This window comes from Suricata suricatta, chromosome 15, assembly GCF_006229205.1.
Source record: "Suricata suricatta isolate VVHF042 chromosome 15, meerkat_22Aug2017_6uvM2_HiC, whole genome shotgun sequence".
NCBI lineage: Eukaryota > Metazoa > Chordata > Mammalia > Carnivora > Herpestidae > Suricata > Suricata suricatta.
Genome location: NC_043714.1, coordinates 59655355 through 59672910, shown reverse-complemented (window position 1 = coordinate 59672910; position 17556 = coordinate 59655355). Strand labels below are relative to the sequence as shown.

The following is a 17556-nucleotide window of genomic DNA, read 5'->3' as shown; positions in this document are numbered from 1 at the left end:
TAAAAGGCTGGTAGTGAACAGTCTGTAATGGGTAGAGAAGTAGCATATGCAGAACACACCTAACTTTAAACTGTTTAGTGGCTAGTCTACACCACTTCCCCCTAAACCAATCTGTGGGCTCATGGGATGACCCAGCTAGGTCAGCAAATACAATGTCAGGTAGTAGCTGTATTTATCATGCACATTTGCTATGAGTGATTCTTCTGGTTACATGACTATCAGAGTCTCAGAAAGGTGGCTCCCTATTAAGAGAGTCCACTGCCAACATTTAACTTAATGATTCATATGCATGCTTCACACTCTTTAAATGGTGATAAACTAGGTGAAGGATGTTGGCCACAAAGACAATACAGTTAATTCAGTGGCAGTTCTGCATGTTCTTAATAAATAATGCATCTTTGGATTGGCGAGATGCTGAATGCATCCTGGACCAAGAGATATGCCAATTACACTTCGATATGATATCTACAAATAGTGGTTCTTTTGTGGTTAGTCAGATTTTTACACTATATTCAATAATACTATAATAAAATTTTGTGGCAAGTTATTTATTCCTAGCAAACTTTTCTGAGTTTATTAAGACTTTTAAAGTCCTCAAGTAGACATTGACAATAGTATCTTAAATTACAACCTGAAAATACACAGTTTATGTACATTTACTAACATCTACTGTTTCTCTTTGGATTGTGAATTATATGAAATATTGGCCCTGCTCATAAATACATCCAGAAAAAAATTCTGAATCCAAACAATTTCCCTAATGGTTAAAAGTACTTTAAAAAGTTTTTTTTTTAATGTGTATTTATTTTTGAGAGACTCTAGAGAGACAGAGCATGAGTGGGGGAGGTGCAGAAAGAGAGGGAGACACAGAATCCAAAGCAGGCTCTAGGATCTGAGCTGTCAGCACAGAGCCTGACGTGGGGCTCAAACCCACGGACCACGAGATCATGACCTGAGCTGAAGTTGGATGCTTAACAGAACTGAGCCACACAGGCACCCCTAAAAAGTGTTTTTAATTGAAGTGGAAATTTGACTTTCAATTCAATCTCCTCACCGAAGGGGAGGAGAAGTCATCCCTATTCTCCATTTTCCACCTCCCCAGCTCCCTACTACCTATGGCTTAGAGGATAAACTGAGCATCTAAGGTAAAATAAAAGGGTTACATTTGAATAGTCCTTACTCATCACATTCTCTCTCCAACAGTGTAAATAACCTTAAATGTGACCAAATCAGGGAAAACAGAAATTGGATGAGATAGTAGACCACACCCATTTAACATAAGGCAAGCAGACTGTAAGAACTCAAACAATTATACCTTTATTATTTCTCAACCACTGTTGTTTTTACAGTTACCAGCATGTACTGATGATGATACATTGCCAATTGGCTTCTGGGAATTCGATTTTATGACACACTATATTTAACGCCCCACTTCAATTTTCAAGGACTTATTTGGATTTTCGTGCCTGAGGAGCAGTCACACTGTGAACCAAGTATCTCCATGTGTTCATGCCCCAACCGTGTGGCTGGTGGAGCTGGAGTCTGATTCTCCTCTCAGAACAGAAAAGTGACAATTGCATGTGTCACTCGCATTGTCTTCAATGAATTATGTTGCTTTTAAAAGGGTTCTTTTTCTCTCTCATTAAAAGTTTAATGATGTGAACACTGAATACCATGCATTTGCTTTGTTTGTGAGTGTAGCCTTAGGTAGAAAACAGATAATCATAGTTACAAAAGCTTCAAGAGCACAGGTAGAAGCCATATTATAGTATCAATCAGTCACATGTGGCATCCATTCATTTGTCCAACAATGTGAGCACCTACTAAGTGGCCGCCAGAATGTGATGTGCTCTGCTCATCCTTTCAAGGCCATACCAAAGTCTGTTTTATATAATAACAAAACAAGTAAGCTGGGACTCTACTGAACATTTTCTTATGCTGAATAACTTCTAGAAATTAGTAGCATGCAATAGAAAGCAATTATTCTACGATCATATGACCTCAGTTGTGGTCCCAGTTCACCAACTTGACAAGTGGAGTGATTTGGGCAATTCACTAAACATTTTACGTTTGCACAGCTTTGCTATGAAAAAGAAATGAGATAACTGATGTGAAAGATTTGAAATGTCATCTGAAATCTACTGAAATCTAGTATTTTAAGTCTCCGTGCTCTTAGACTCAAAAAGATTGACTTCAGCCTTTGGGCACATATGTTTCTGCACAGAACCTGTTTCTTCTGCTTTTTCTGCCCTTCTTTCAAAAAACACTCCACCCATTTCCCATGAACAGTTCTGTCACCTTTTCACTCATGAAAAAAAATGAAATCTTTTTTCTTTTTTAGTTTTATAGTTTATTGTCAAGTTGGTTTCCATGTAACACCCAGTACTCATCCCCACAAGTGCCCTCCTCCCTGATCATTACTCCCCTTCCCTCCCCCATCAGCCCTCAGTTTGTTCTCAATATTCAAGAGTCTCTCATGGTATACCTCTTTTCGTCTCCCCAACTATTTTTCCCCTCCCCCTCCCCCATAGTCCTCTGCTAAGTTTCTACTGTTATACTTATGACTGAAAACATATGGTATCTGTCCTTCTCTGCCTGACTTATTTCACTTAGCATGACACCCTCAAGTTCCAACCACATTGCTACGAATGGCCAGATTTCATTCTTTCTCATTGCCATTTAGTATTTCATTGTATAGATAAACCACATCTTCTTGATCCATTCATCAGGTGATGGACATTTAGGCTCTTTCCATGATTTGGCTATTGTTGACAGTGCTGCTATGAACATTGGGGTACATGTGCCCCTATGCATCATACTCCTCTATCCCTTGGGTAAATCCCTAGCAGTGCTATTGCTGGGTCATAGGGGAGTCTGTTGTTAATTTTTTGAGGAACCTCCATACTGTTTTCCAGAGCGGCTGTACCAGTTTACATTCCCACCAACAGTGTAGGAGGGTGCCCGTCTCCCCACACCCTCGCCAGCATCTATAGTCTTTTGATTTGTTCATTTTAGCCACTCTGACCAGCATGAGGTGGTACCTCAGTGTGGTTTTGATTTGTATTTCCCTGATGATAAGTGATGCTGAGCATCATTTCATGTGTCTCTTGGCCATCAGCATGTCCTCTTAGCAGAAGTGTCTATTCATGTATTCTGCCCATTTCTTCACTGGATTATTTGTTTTTCAGGTGTGGAGTCTGCTAAGTTCCTTATAGATTTTAGATACTAGCCCTGTATCCAATATGTCATTTGCAACTATCTTTTCCCATTCCATCGGTTGCCTATTAGTTTTACTGATTGTTTCCTTTGCAGTGCAGAAGCTTCTTATCTGGATGAGGTCCCAATAGTTCATTTTTGTTCTTGATTCCCTTGCCTTTGGGGATGTGTTGAGTAGGAAATTGCTGCGGTTGAGGCCAAGGAGTAAACCAAAACAGGAGGTATCACAATCCCAGACTTTAGCCTCTACTACAAAGCTATAATCATCAAGACAGTGTGGTTTTGGCACAAAGACAGACACATAGACCAATGGAATAGAATAGAAAACCCAGAATTTGACCCACAAATGTATGGCCAATTAGTCTTTAACAAAGAAGGAAAGAGTATCCAATGAAAAAATGACAGCCTCTTTAATAGGTGGTGCTGGGAGAACTGGACAGCAACACACAGAAGAATGAAACTAGACTACTTTCTTATGCCACACACAAAAATAAACTCAAAATGGATGAAGGACCTGAATGTGAGACATAAAACCATCAAAACCCTAGAGGAAAAAGCAGAAAAAATATGAAATCTTAACCAGATATCCAGATCTAGATTGGCAACCATCCCAATGGGAGATGTTTAAATCTCAGAAGAAAACAAGAAGTAGGGAGTAAGTTAAGACACAGGACGTTTTAGGAAGTAACTAGATTAAGAAAGCCATGTGTATAGCCAGAAATTACATATGTAGAGTCTCATGAAGTAGACAATGGCTAAATGACATATAGTTTATATTCCAGAAAGAGAAAATAGTTGGTTTTCTTTATACCTTAACATGACATTCTCTATATTAAATACAAAAACCATTTGCTACACAGGAGGCTTGTGTTTTGCTAAACACAGAAGAAATTACCTAAACTCTGGGGGGAGGGGTAGAATTAAAGGGAAAGAAAGACAAATCAATTGGCAGACAGTGATTAGAGTTTCTAAATCTGGAGACTGTTCCCGTTCTTCACTGCTCAAATCCCAACACTATACAGGACTTTTATTTAGAGTAAATGTGGAGTCATGAACAATTTGATAAATTTCATTCTTTGCTCCTTGAGAATATGAAGCTCTAAACAGGAATAAATAAGAGAGAACATTCAAAGTGGACATTTAATATCTAATATTATTAAGAGAAAATATGGGATTCAGTAGGCAGAGAGGGAAAGGTTAGGACCTGAGGTCTGGGTGGGAAAAGCACTATTTTGGAACAATGCTTAGCGTCTGACCACAGCAAACCCCTCAGGCGTAAGGTTCCTCTTAACAATGTAACAGACACCACCTACTCCCACTCAGGTTCCTCTCAGGAATTAAAAAAAAAAGACCTAACTAAAAGTAAGTAGAAGACCCGTTAAAGTATGACCTACAAGGAAGGTATGGTCATAGACCACCCCTCATACAATGGAAATGAGCCAATCAGGAATGGACAACCCAGCACCTAGAATTATCAAGCCAATAAGGGTAGGACCTGCAAAGGAGCAAGGGGGAAAGGAGGGTGAGGTGCTGACCAGAACCTTATAAAACAAAGTCCCTTGCCTATAGTCACGGGCATTCACTTTCAAATGTCCCCTTTCTGTAAAGAGAGCTTTCATACTATTCTTCCTTTCAGATCTTATACCCAAACTTTTGGCTGCTGCTCATTATGTTTTGTGCCCACCTCTTCATTCTTGGAAGCAGTGAGACCATGAATCCTGGGTATTAAGGTAAAAATTACAATTACAGTTGTAATTAAAAAGTGATAATTATTGACTCATTCAATGTATAACTCCTGGGACTTCCCTTTTATACTACTTGCATTCTCAAGGGACTTGGCTTGGTATAAAATCAGACATAAAACAGGAGAAAAAGCAGTCACAGCCAGAAAGCTGAAGCCATGTAAATACAAGAGGATCTAATTGTTAAGGACAGCGAGGGTTCTAGAAGCACTAAGCTCACAATGTTGTTGATATTTGGTAAAAGAAAATAGATTCTGATTTACCTTTACTTTTTAGAAAGCATGAGGGAAATGGAATGTAATCTACCAAAATAATAAAGTGACATAGTTAACATACATTATTCTTTATGTGGATAATGTGGCTATATTTTCTTCCTATAAATTATTGGGATGACTTTGTGCAAACACAGAGATCTTAAAAAGTGATTATTGGGGCAACTGCTAAGTTCAGTTGGTTAAGAGTCCAATTCTTGATTTTGACTCAAGACATGATCTCGAGATTCACAAGTTCAAGCCCTGTATCAGGCTCTGCTCTCTCAGCATGGGGCCTGCTGGGAATTCTTTCTCTCTCTCTCTCTCTTTCTCTCTCTCTCTGCCCCTCCTCCACTCATTCTCTCTCTCTCTGAAAATAAATACACTTTAAAAAAAATAGTGACTGTCTACAAGAGGGGAAATTGGCTTCTACTCTACTGACCCATATAATCTAAAGATGAATATAAACATTTATCATCTTGAAACCTATGAACTCAGCTGAATACAGAAAACATTTTAAGCTACTTATCTAGTTGAAGGGAGAAAGGTCACATACTTTCATCCATCCTTGAAATGTTTGCTGGCAAATGACTTAACACAACAGGCATCGTGAAGTAAGTGAACTGAATCCAGCAGTGGGATAAGGGATGGGGAGGGAAGTGAGGGGAGAGTACGTGCAGACACCAACTGCTCCCTCGATGGTACTTCACCAAACCTTTTTAGAAGATGGTCTTGGGGGCACCTGGGTAGCTCAGTTGGTTAAGCATCTGACCCTTGATTTCGGCTCAGTTTGTAATCTCACAGTTCGTGGGCTCAAGCCCCGTGTCTCTGCTCTGCAGTAACTATGTGGAGTTAGTACGGAATGTTAGTGCAGAGCCTGCTTGGGATATTTTCTCTCTCTCTCTCTCTCTCTCTCTCTCTCTCTCTCTCTCTCTCTCTCTGTCTCTTGCACAAAATAAATAAATCAACCTGAAAAAAATAAAGGGTGGTTTTGGCTCTGGGATCATGCAGTAATTTAGCTGGGTAAAAAGAGGCTTCATCAGAGGGAGGGATAAGGATAATGGCCATCATAGTTAAGTAGAAAGCTCAGCAAGGACGAGCATGCGGGGACCATACTACACATGCAAAGTGCAAAGTCAAACCTAAAAGGTCTTCAAGGTCACCTGAAAGAGAGGAGACCCTCACCAGCTGCCACGATTAGCATCATCATCATCATCATCATCATCATCATCATCATCACCATCACCCTCCCCAGTAGCACAGGTGGGCGTGGTGCACCCTTCCCCCAGGGTACCATGGTGGGAGAAAGATCATTCTGAGCCATCAGGGCTGTCACTCTATCCTACTCCTCACTTGCTCCCTTACCTCCTACTGATCCCTGTACCTCCTCCCAAAAGGACCACTGAGCACCTGCAGCCCTTGCCTAATGCTGACAAACCTCAAGGATAAACAGGTGGCAGGTCTAGTCCTCAGACTCAGCGCTTCTAAAAGGCTACTGGGTTCTCCATATGAGAATACTGCACCCTCGCCGCCAACAAGACTAAAGCTTTCCGTGGTTTCACACATCCAGGGAGGTCTTTGCCCCTTCGGTCTCCCTGCTCTTGCTAATTCACAGTCCTTCAGAGTCCAAGTACCTCACGTCACGTCGTATATTACAGATTTTAAACCTGTCAAGACTAAAAGCAATATTAATATCATGCTTTTTAATCATGTTTTGTGGAAAAGAACTGAGAACTAACTACAACAGAAAGTTAAAGCTTTTTTTTTCATCTGAACTATACTGAAGGCTGTAGCTACCCATATCAAACCATCCTACAGGGGATGCAGGAGTTGAAAGAGTCCTGTTTCCCAAGGGAGCAAAAGTCCTTGATTCAAGAAATTGAGCAATTGTATTTAAGTGCCTACGCCATGTAAGGACAGTGCTAGGTGCCTGGAATATAAAATTCTTCAAATGGCAATAACAACAGTGAGTCAGAGAACTAAAATAATTACTTCCTGAGCACTGACAACAAACAGAAGAGGATATGAAAACAGGAAATTGGTGTTAGGGTATAAAGTCCTATTAGCTGATAATACTAAAACAAAACACTTCACATTCACAAGGCTAGAACCCAATTACACCAGTTTAATTGATTGAAAGGAGGCGAGGAACAAGGCTCGAAGTGAGTATCGCAAAGATAGCAGAAAAGAAGAAAATCAAAACATGGCATCGCGATTGTGTACGCTTCTGCAGCGTCCGTGTCTTACGGCCAGAAATGTAAAGGTAATGAACAGATGGAGGCTCAAATTATGTTTTATTCTTTGCTATGCATCATTAAATAATAGCTGGGTGTGTGCCAAGGACTAGAACCTTTGTTAGCGATAAAACTCAGAACAAAGGGTATGTTTTTCAGAGACGAAGTCATACCATGAGCACTCACAGGACTAAAAACAAAATTTATTTTGTCCAGGAAATGGAGTATCTCACTTACAAAAGTCAATGCAAAGATTTTATAATCTGTTCTAGATCTTTTGGGTTTGTTGGCATAAATCCAAAGGCCTAATGAAAGCACCTCAGTGTTGATTTATTTAACATGTATACATTCATCACAGAGTATGGATAACATACCATGTAAGGGCAGCACGGATGAAGCCATCATAGTATACTCAGCTCCACCTCCCCAAGGCACCGGATGCTGAGGATACTGATAACAATAATGAGAGTAAGAATCGGCTAGCATTTGTTGCGTGATACTCTGTGTAGGGTCCTATGCTTAGAACATGCATGATTGTATCATTCCATTCTCCTAGCAGCACTATGAGAGAGCTATTATGATTATTCCCATTTTACAGATGAGAAAACAGGGTTACACAAGGTTCCATAATTATTCACCGGAAGGTCCAAGACAAAAACACTTGACAGAATAACTTTGGAACCCCATCCCGTAATCTCCTGGCTAGGCTGTCGCCCACCCAAAGATATAACAGTGCCAAACGAGGAGGTAAATTAGCTTACAAACTCACACACACACAAAACAAAATCTGACTTTCTGTCATTTATTCCTGTCTCTAGTTTACAGAAGGCAATGTGGATGAGCACATGTTCCACAACACTCTTCACCAGGCCAAAACATTTATTACCTTGGAATTGCCTATGGAAAGGACAGAAAAATGAGATAGAAAACGGTTGGTCTGGTTTCAGATGACCCTGGGTTAAATACCAGTTTCACTCTTGCTTTTTTTTTTTTTATTATTAATGATGAACTGCATTGTATTTGTCAAATAATACAGATTATTTTTCTCCCACTTTCCATTTTACACTGCCAGAATCTCCAAGATTAATCTTTGATACTCATGTTTTGTCCAGTGCCGGATGTCTGGTCTTTACTACTTAATTGCCCTGAGCTTCAATTATATTTGTCTGTAAAATGAGTTGAAGAGATAATTGAACAACATAGGTAAAAAAGCCTGTTACAGTCTCTGGTCCTTAGAGGCACTCCATTAACGTTGGCCGTGTGTCGGTTTCCTTGAGGGCCCCAGGTGTCAGTACCCAAAAAATAACTTTCCAAGGTATAAGCCCTTGCAGACTTCCCCAATGTAGGGGCAGAGTCTGGAAGCAACTCTAGGTGGTCTGGAAGAAAAGGAGGCATCCAACCTAAACCAGATCAATTCAGCAGGGCCAACAACATGGAGAAGGGTACCTAGAATGATGCTAGAGGTACCCAGGAACCATGGGGTGTGAAAACCCATCAAAGCCCGATTCCCAGATGGCAATTTCCAATCCTTCCCAGAAAGGTTACCACAGAACCTGCTGGCACTTTACTGTAGAGTAATTTATCAGATGTTCCTTTTGAGACTGAAGAGCATGGTACCTTCAAAGTAAGGAGTGGTGTTCAAAAAAGAAAGAAATCAGTGGTGAGATTTAGTGGTTTTTAAAAAATTGTCTTCCTATATTTTCTATATCATTTATATCTGTATTCATCTTTTCTTATACCAAAAAGGAACATAGATATAGGGAAAATCTTGCCTACTTTTTAAAAAATAAACTTAATATTCTGAAATCATTTTAAATTTGTTGAAAGCAAAGAGAGTACAAATAATTCCCATCTAGCCCAAGAGTCCCCTAAGGTTAATCATGGTGCAGTGGTCCAATCTATGACATTAACATTGGTCTCCTTCTTTTTCAAATCTCACGTAGAGCTACAAGAAACTCTGTGTGTGGACAAAAGAAGAAAACTATTCCTTGGAAGCCGATGTCCCACAGGGAAGGTCCCATAGTAACTTAATGAAAAAGACCTTTGTCCTTGTGGATGACAAAGCTGGCTGCATCGTCCAAAACACACTCTCTCTTTCTTCCTCCTTTATTATTTGCTCAGGGCAGCAGTGGGCCTGGGTAAAGGCACTAGATTCAATGACTGCCTTCCACCTAGGGGTGACCATGTGACACAGTTCTGGCCCACATGATGTAGGTATAACTTTCTGGGAGAGGCAAGCTTTCCTAAAGAAAAAGCAGGGGCGCCTGGGTGGCTCAGTCAGTTAAGCGTCCGGCTTCGGCTTAGGTCATGATCTCACAGTTCGTGGGTTCGAGCCACACTTAGGGCTCTGTGCTGACAGCTAGCTCAGAGCCTGGAGCCTGCTTCAGATTCTGTATCTCTCTTTCTCTCTCTGACCCTCCCCTGCTTGTGCTGTCTCTGTCTCTCAAAAATAAATTTAAAAAAACATAAAAAAAGAAAAAAAAAAGCAAAGTCTTGTGAGGTGACAGCTCTCTGCCATTCTATGTTCTTCCCACCCCCAGTGCAGACATGAGACCTGGCATACACTAGGAATGGCTGCACAGAGATGGATGGGGCTATATTTGGCTCTGATCAGCCCAGGATTCTCCCCCTGGAACAGCTCTCAGAGAGAGAAACCTCTCTATTCAAGCCCATCATTACTACATTTTCTGTTATTTATAGCAAAACAGAATCCTGATACTGTTCCAAACCCAGGCTTAGAGACATGAAATCAAAAGCCTAAAAAAGAAAAACACAAATGCTTTCTGTTTGTTTGCAGCCCGCACCTTGTAACAAACTATGCCTGACTCAGAGGCCACGAGGGAGTAGACAAAGTCGTGCAGGCAGAAGACATGCCTTCCAGCAACTGCTGTCTGATTCCCCGGTGATGGAACTGGTTATGGACAGTCCCTTGGCCTCAATTTTTACATTTGTGGAAAAGCAATGACAGTAACCTCATCTTTTAACCAACACAAGTGAAGTTAATAAACATACGGGAACATATAGATGTCGGAAAGACAGGTCACAATAATGCCAATGCACCATTAATAATATTGTTCTGCTGCTGCAAAAATCCAAAGGCTCCCACAATGAAGAGCAGACACTTAAGAAAGTGCTCCTGAACTTTGGATTATATACCAGATAAGTCCTTTCTGAGTAAAGAGAGAACTGCCAAGATCAGAACCAGTCTAAGTGACGGCAGTCAACAGTTTCTGACTTGTGGAAATATTTAAAAATCAAAGGGAATATTTAAAAAACAGAGGTAAAAGAAAATATGGTTGTGAAATCAGTGTGTTGGGAAAGGGAGAATTTTTATCACTGTTTCAGAAACCTGTGTGGCTGGCACCCAGCTTTATGGAGGTGTCCAAAAGGACACTGTAAAGTATAGATAACAAGGTGCCTCTTTGACATAAACCTTCAGACAAAGATCTCTGAGAGGAGGAACTGAAAAATGACATAACACTCACCAGGATACCACCTACCCTGCACTGATTTCCAGAAAGTCTAGAGGGAGGCTCTCCAGAACGGCAGCCATGGGTGTCATGCGGCTGCCAAGCCCTTAAAGCGCGGCGAGTCCGAACTGAGATGAGCTGTAAGTGTAATATCTGCACTAGATCTTAAAATATTGAGAATGAGAACTAAGCGTATAAAATAGCTGATTGGTATGTTTCATGTTGATTACATTTTGAAGTGATCTTTTGGAGACAGTTAAGATATATTATTGAGATGAATTTCACCTGCTTCTACTGTTTTTACTGTGGCTATTAGAAAAGTTACAAGTACATCTGTGGTTGGCATTTGTGGCTCATACCATGTTCCTATTGGAAGTGCGATGGGTCCAGAGTAGAGGCTGGAATCCCATAGCGACAGACCAGCTCACCACCAAGCAAGTTCATCCCTCGAAGTGTAGCACTTTAAGAGCTATCCGTCATAGACGAGAACTCATCCCGAGCCTCTGACAGCCATAGGATCAAGGGCTATTGGTACTGCAGTCTCTTCCCCTCTCACACTATGTCCCCCATCCTATTTCCTTCATTTTATGAGGAAGCACATTTTGTTCCTACTGGAGAGGAATCCCTGCTCGAGATTATGCTCTCAGCAACTGTCAAAGAGGACTTCAGAGAGACGGGAATGAGCCGGTGGGTAAAAACCTGCACCTACCCCTTCTCCCTGGGCATGGTGGTTTTAGTAATTTCTAATCACATTGAAACCTGGGCAGGAGCCGAAGGAGTGGCTACAATTAAATGGACAGAAGGAGAGGCGGGGGGAGGGGGGGTGCCTTACTGAATCCAATGTCATCACTAGGACAGAGATGAAAGTGAAGAGCAAAGTTTTAGGGAAAAAAAAGCTACATAAAATGTTAGAGTCTTTAGAATTTTATGTCAGTTTAAAAATAATTTATATAGGGGCGCCTGGGTGGCTCAGTCACTTAAGCATCGACTTCAGTTCAAGTCATGATCTTATGGTCGTGAGTTCAAGCCCCACCACATTGGGCTCTGTGCTGACAGCTCAAAGCCTGGATCCTGCTTCAGATTCTGTGTCTCCCTCTCTCTCTGCCCCTCTCCCACTTGCACTCTGTCTCTCTCTCTCAAAAATAAACATTAAAATAAACAAAATAACTTATATAACTAACTCTACAAACACATTATTCTCCAAATTAGATTAAAATTGATTATGAATACTAACTAATAAACATATTTTCCCAACTATAATCTGGATATGTATGTGGTGTGTGTGTGTGTGTATGTGTGTGTGTGTGTGAGACTCCTTTAATTTTAACTCAATTCTGTTGCATAGTCACACTGATCAGAGTTGCCCATATGGTCAGTTTTACCCCTGGCCATCACTCCAGGGTATTAATATGCTTCAGCTCGTTTGGCCAATCCTGGTGGAAGAGGGGGAAAAAGGAGCAGGGAGGAGGAGCTGTAGATCCAAACACAAAAGACAATCCAGACAGACTACCTGAAAGGGAACTGTCAGCTAAGAGAAACTGAGTTCACGTGAGTGGCTGAGGATCTAGAGCCAGAAGCAGCGAGTTGGGGACTTTCTCTCTAATCATGAGTGAAAGTTGGGCAGCAGGGAAGAAATGCTGTGAGAAGAATCCTGGGTGCCAGACATGAATCCCCTGCCCACACGTCCCAGTTCTCCCAGCTACAGGAGTCAGAGCGATGTGAGAGAGAATGGAGATATTCCACTCCTCAAAGCAGAGCCTCTTAACTTTCTGTGCCACCCACCTCCATCCTGACTTGAGGGCTGTGGTCAAGCTCATGTCCATCAGTAGCCAGGACATAACACCATAGTGCTTCCTGACCGGTAGGAGAAAGGAGAGGCAAATCCTGATCCACAATCTGAACTGTCCATTTCACCCTGATACATGTTTCTAATACACCTGAGACCTGGCCTACACGTTCCACTAAAAATGGCCACTGAAACCCAGCAGAGTCCTTAAATTACCACACAACACCTAACTGAGCAGTACTTACTACAAAACTGCATAGTTTCCATATACTTCAACTGCACAGAACTTGTGTGCTTCCATTTGAAGACTTCATGTTGTTAAAGAAATGCTATATTCAGGTAAACTGAGGACTATGTACAGCTGGGACACCGGGCAATGAGCTGTCAGGGGTGAGGCCAGTGTTAGCAGGAGCGCAGGCTTCAGAGCCAAACACCGTCTGTACCTAGGTCAGTGTCTGCAGACCTGACAAGTTCTACTAACATTAACCAAAGACAGAAATATTTACATTTGCGAAACTGTTGACAAAAGGTCTCCATTCCTTACGCATCACGCTCTTGTGGAAGATTACACGGGATAAGGTATCTCTCATTCCCTTCATACTTTCTAAGAGTTAAGACCTTGTCTAATGACAGATCTGTTTTCCTTTAACCAAAATCAACACTTTCATGTGAGCCAATGCCTCAGCCCTTGACTTTACCAAGCAACCTTGCTCCCTAATGTTTACACTGCAACAACATTCTGGCTGTGTGCACCTTCCTTCTTGCTTTGGACTCAGCTACAATACAAAGTGAAACAGAGTCAAAGCATATCAGAAGGCACAGTGGGATGGATAATTCCCAGACAATTCTGAATTGAAAAGGCAAAACAATTTTATTAGATGATGACTGTTGATAAAGATGCTGCTTAAAATAATTATTAAAAGTTGACTGAGAAAATATTCTCTCTAAGCACTTTTTTTTTCTATTCAGAGTTTAACACTAAGGAGCTGAGAATGATTATTCTAGTTCCATACACTGCATGATGTCATCTAAAACAACAGGAATTACAAAACCAGTGCACTGATTTGAGGGTAGAGGATTAATGAATTAACAGCATTAAGAACAGTCTGTCACTTGTGCTTACCTAAAGCATCCCTCCCCCACCTGGTGAGTCTGTCAGTCAAAGGTTCTGCCCCATCTAGGGTCAAGATGTGGGCATGTGACCTAGGTTCAGCCAATCAGAGTCCCTCTCTAGAGTTTCCCATGGAGCTAATTTCCTGGCTGTAGGTGGCTGGAAGATATGGTCTTTTAGTCACTAGTTCCTGGCAAGTGGATCCCTGAGAGCTACTCTAGTCCTTTTTCAGGCATCTGGTTTTGCAATGTTTCCTTTAACTGTCGGCTAGCTCTGCCTACGTTTAAAGCGAATGCTGATTGGCATTGCTTATACTAAAAGAGGTCTAGCTGGTATAAATACTCAGCACTTGGCCAGCAAATGGTAAGGTTTCAGTAAGTGGTCTCTACCACCATCCATTCATTTAACACTCTTTTGTTGTTTTAAACTGAATAGTCAATATGGCAATGCCAAGCCATTGGAGCTAGAGAAAAACAATGCTCTGTCCTCAAAGCACTTAACATTCTAGTTAAGGATAAAGAAAAATGAAGGTACTGACTGGGAACTATCTGTAATAGAAAAATCTTCATTTGTTGGTGTCAAGAAGTTACCCAAGGCAGAAGGAGAATGTGAGTAGGAGAGTCCTGATGAACAGGAATGGACGGTACCCCAACAAGGGTAGGTTGCTATTGACAGAGACTCTCTCTTAGTACTGAATTTATAGTCAGAGTCTCCTAAACCCTCTTTTCTATCAGGCCTTGGCCTTGGCCCCCATCCTGTCTTTGGCTTGCCCAGCCCAGTCTTAACAAAGAATCCTGCTAAGTCAGTTTAGTGAGAACCACCCCCTCCCACCCTCAACAGCCAATCACTCTTGATATTTGACCAAATTTCTCATCCTCCATCTTTGATTATAAGTCCTTGGCCTACCTTCCTTAAGAATTCTCTTAAACTCGTTTAACAAGAATCCCCTTAGGGGTGCCTGGGTGGCTCAGTTCATTAAGCATCTGACTCTTGGTTTCAGCTCAGGTCATGATCTCACTGTTAGAAAATCGAGCCCTGTGTTAGGCTTTGCCCTAGGCATGGAGCCTGCTTAAGATTCTCTCCCCAACTCTGCCACTCCCCATCTCTTCCTCTCTCTCTCCAAAAAAAAAAAAAAATAATATAAATAAAAGAAAAAAGAATCTCCCTACCCTTGATGTCTCCTATTAATAAATCTCCATCTCCTGGCCCCTCCACCCATTCCATGGCTACTTGTCCTTGCTGCATTCAGAGTCGAGCCCCATCTCCCACCACCACTGCAGTACCCCCCGTTCCCCCCCCCATTGCAATAGTCTTGGGGCAAGTCTTCCTTATGGTTCTAACTGTCAGAATACTTTTTTCCCCCCATAGTATCACTCAGTCTTGGGCAAGTTGCAATCTTGCCTTCAGCCTCAATCATCAGGACCACTTTTCTTCCCTTCCTCCCATCCTTCTCTCTCTCTTTCAACCTTTCTTTGGCCAGGCTATTCCAGGCTCAGGCTGAACTCTCGTCACTGATCTTAATTACTGGAAAGATGGCACTAATTCCTGTCTGGCTCTGGCATCTAGCTTCCTGGGCGGCAGGTTCCAAGTTCTCTCTCCATGGCTGTCAGACTGAAGGTCTCAGCTACTGTCTTCCCCCCCCCCCCAGAGAAGGGGATAATCACAACACCCCCATGAGCAGCTGGGAGGATTAAAAGGCTAATATATATAAAACCGTTTTGGGAATTGCAAAATGTTATATAAATATATTCTTAAAACAAAAGAAAAAGAAAGAGGGCTTGATGAAGTGTTGAAATTGTCGAAGAGCTCTGACTAAATCTTTAAAAGAGGAAATTATATGCCTGGACAGAACAGCGGTAGCCTGATTATCCAGGGTCAGCTGCTGCAGCTGTGAGCAATTTCCCTGCGTGATTATCTGCTCGCGATCTCCCTCCATGTAAAGGAAAGATCGCTGAAGATCGGCTCAAGCAGTTGAGAGAGATATTTTATGTGAATGGAGAAATGTGTTCATCGCATTTTGCAAAGGTTATACAAATATCTCCAGGTACCTGGTCATTGTTTGGGGTATGGGAATCGTATATTTTATGAGCCAACAATTTTCGCAGTTACGAGTCTGCCAGGCCGTGTGAGCTGATGCAATAAAAGTTGAGGGATTTTTTTTCCCCCATCTAGTGGAGCTTATAATTGGTGTCCAGTCATCGGTGGTCATCAAGAGCCAGATTGCCTGGATTTGAATGCTGAATCTACCATGTACTAGCTCTTGTCTTCAGCAAGTTTCTTCACCTCATCTTTAAAATGAGAATAATCAGGACGCCTAACTTAAGAGGAATAAATGAGTAAATGAGGAGACTGAGTACAACAGTGGCCAGCACAATGTAGGGGCTCTATAAATGTTAACTGTTATTTGTAGTGGATCAGATCGCGTATGATAGCAGGTATTTGGGGGCCATAAGAAGTAGATGCCCAGTGGAAAGCTTTGGCTATTTGGTAACCCTCACAGCAGCTGGGTGCAGGGGTTACCATGGCAACCCTGATACAGAAGGGCTCACCTGTGGGCTGGCCTGTGGCTAGCATCTGGGAACTTGGCTTTTGGAACGTTCCCTAGGTAACTTCACGATAAGGCAACTTCACCCACCTGGGGCACTGAATTCTGCTCTTCCAGCCTGCCTAGACTGCACAAACACTATGATCTATGGCCTAGACTGCACAAACACTATGATCTATGGAGAACCTTCTTTCCTTCTTGGAGTCTGGAATGCTGGTAGTTGCAGCTGGCCAAGCAGGCAGAGTACCTCCATAAGCACCCTCCCAACAAAAACCTCGTACTCTGCATCTCAAATGGGCTCCGCTGGGCAGAGACATCACACATGGGTTCGCGCATGCCCCCTGCCAGAGGAAGGAGCCAGATCTGTATGGCCCTGGGAGGGGAGACAGGAAAGCCGTGTCTGGGTTTCTCCAGGTGACACGTAATATGTCTTTTTCCCTTGATGATCCTTCTCTGTGTCCTTTCACTCTGATAAAGGTTAGGCATGACTCCAACTATACGTTGAGTCCTTTTGGAACATATGTGTGGTCATCCGATCTCCCCCCACCCAAAATGAAAACATAACTCTCAGTGGTATATAACTCTAATTTCATAAATCTAAAAACCTAAAGAATGCAAGAACTGAGATGTCGACATAGTTACTCAGTAGATGGCAGAACTGGGACCTAATTCCTGTCTGTCTCTCTCCCAAGTCCGTGTTCAGCCCACTTTGCCAGGAGGCCACACCTAGTTCCTACATCCTGGGCCAAGGAAAACATCGGTAGAAGGCACAACACCTAGTACCTACTGGTTAGCTATGCAGCCTTGGGAAAACACCTTAAAGCCTTTGAACTTCTGCTTTCACTGGAAAACTGTGATATTAATAATAACAATATCACAGAATTGCTGCCAAGATTTTAATAAGATTATATATAGATATATGTGTGAAATACATATTTTAGGTATACGTTAAACTCTATAAAGTATTTAGCTCAGTGCTTGATATACAGTAAACCTTAATAAATGGAAAAGCTGGATAAATGTGTATCTATGTGGTCAAAATACATGTTTGTATAATATGGACACATATGCATGTATGTGTGTATATACACACAGACACACAGACATATGCTTGTAAGCTAATGACTCATCTAACAAGTTATGTCTGGATTACAGAGCATCATTCGCCATTTATAAATGAAGCTAGTTAGAATTTCATAAG

The 17556-nt window shown here is 41.8% G+C and overlaps 1 protein-coding gene across 1 annotated transcript in view; it reads right to left on the bottom strand.

Moving 5' to 3' along the window:
- Positions 1-17556, bottom strand: part of DEPTOR (DEP domain containing MTOR interacting protein) — a 104868-nt gene that overhangs the window by 17504 nt on the left and 69808 nt on the right. The gene's annotated exons all lie outside the window — the stretch shown is intronic.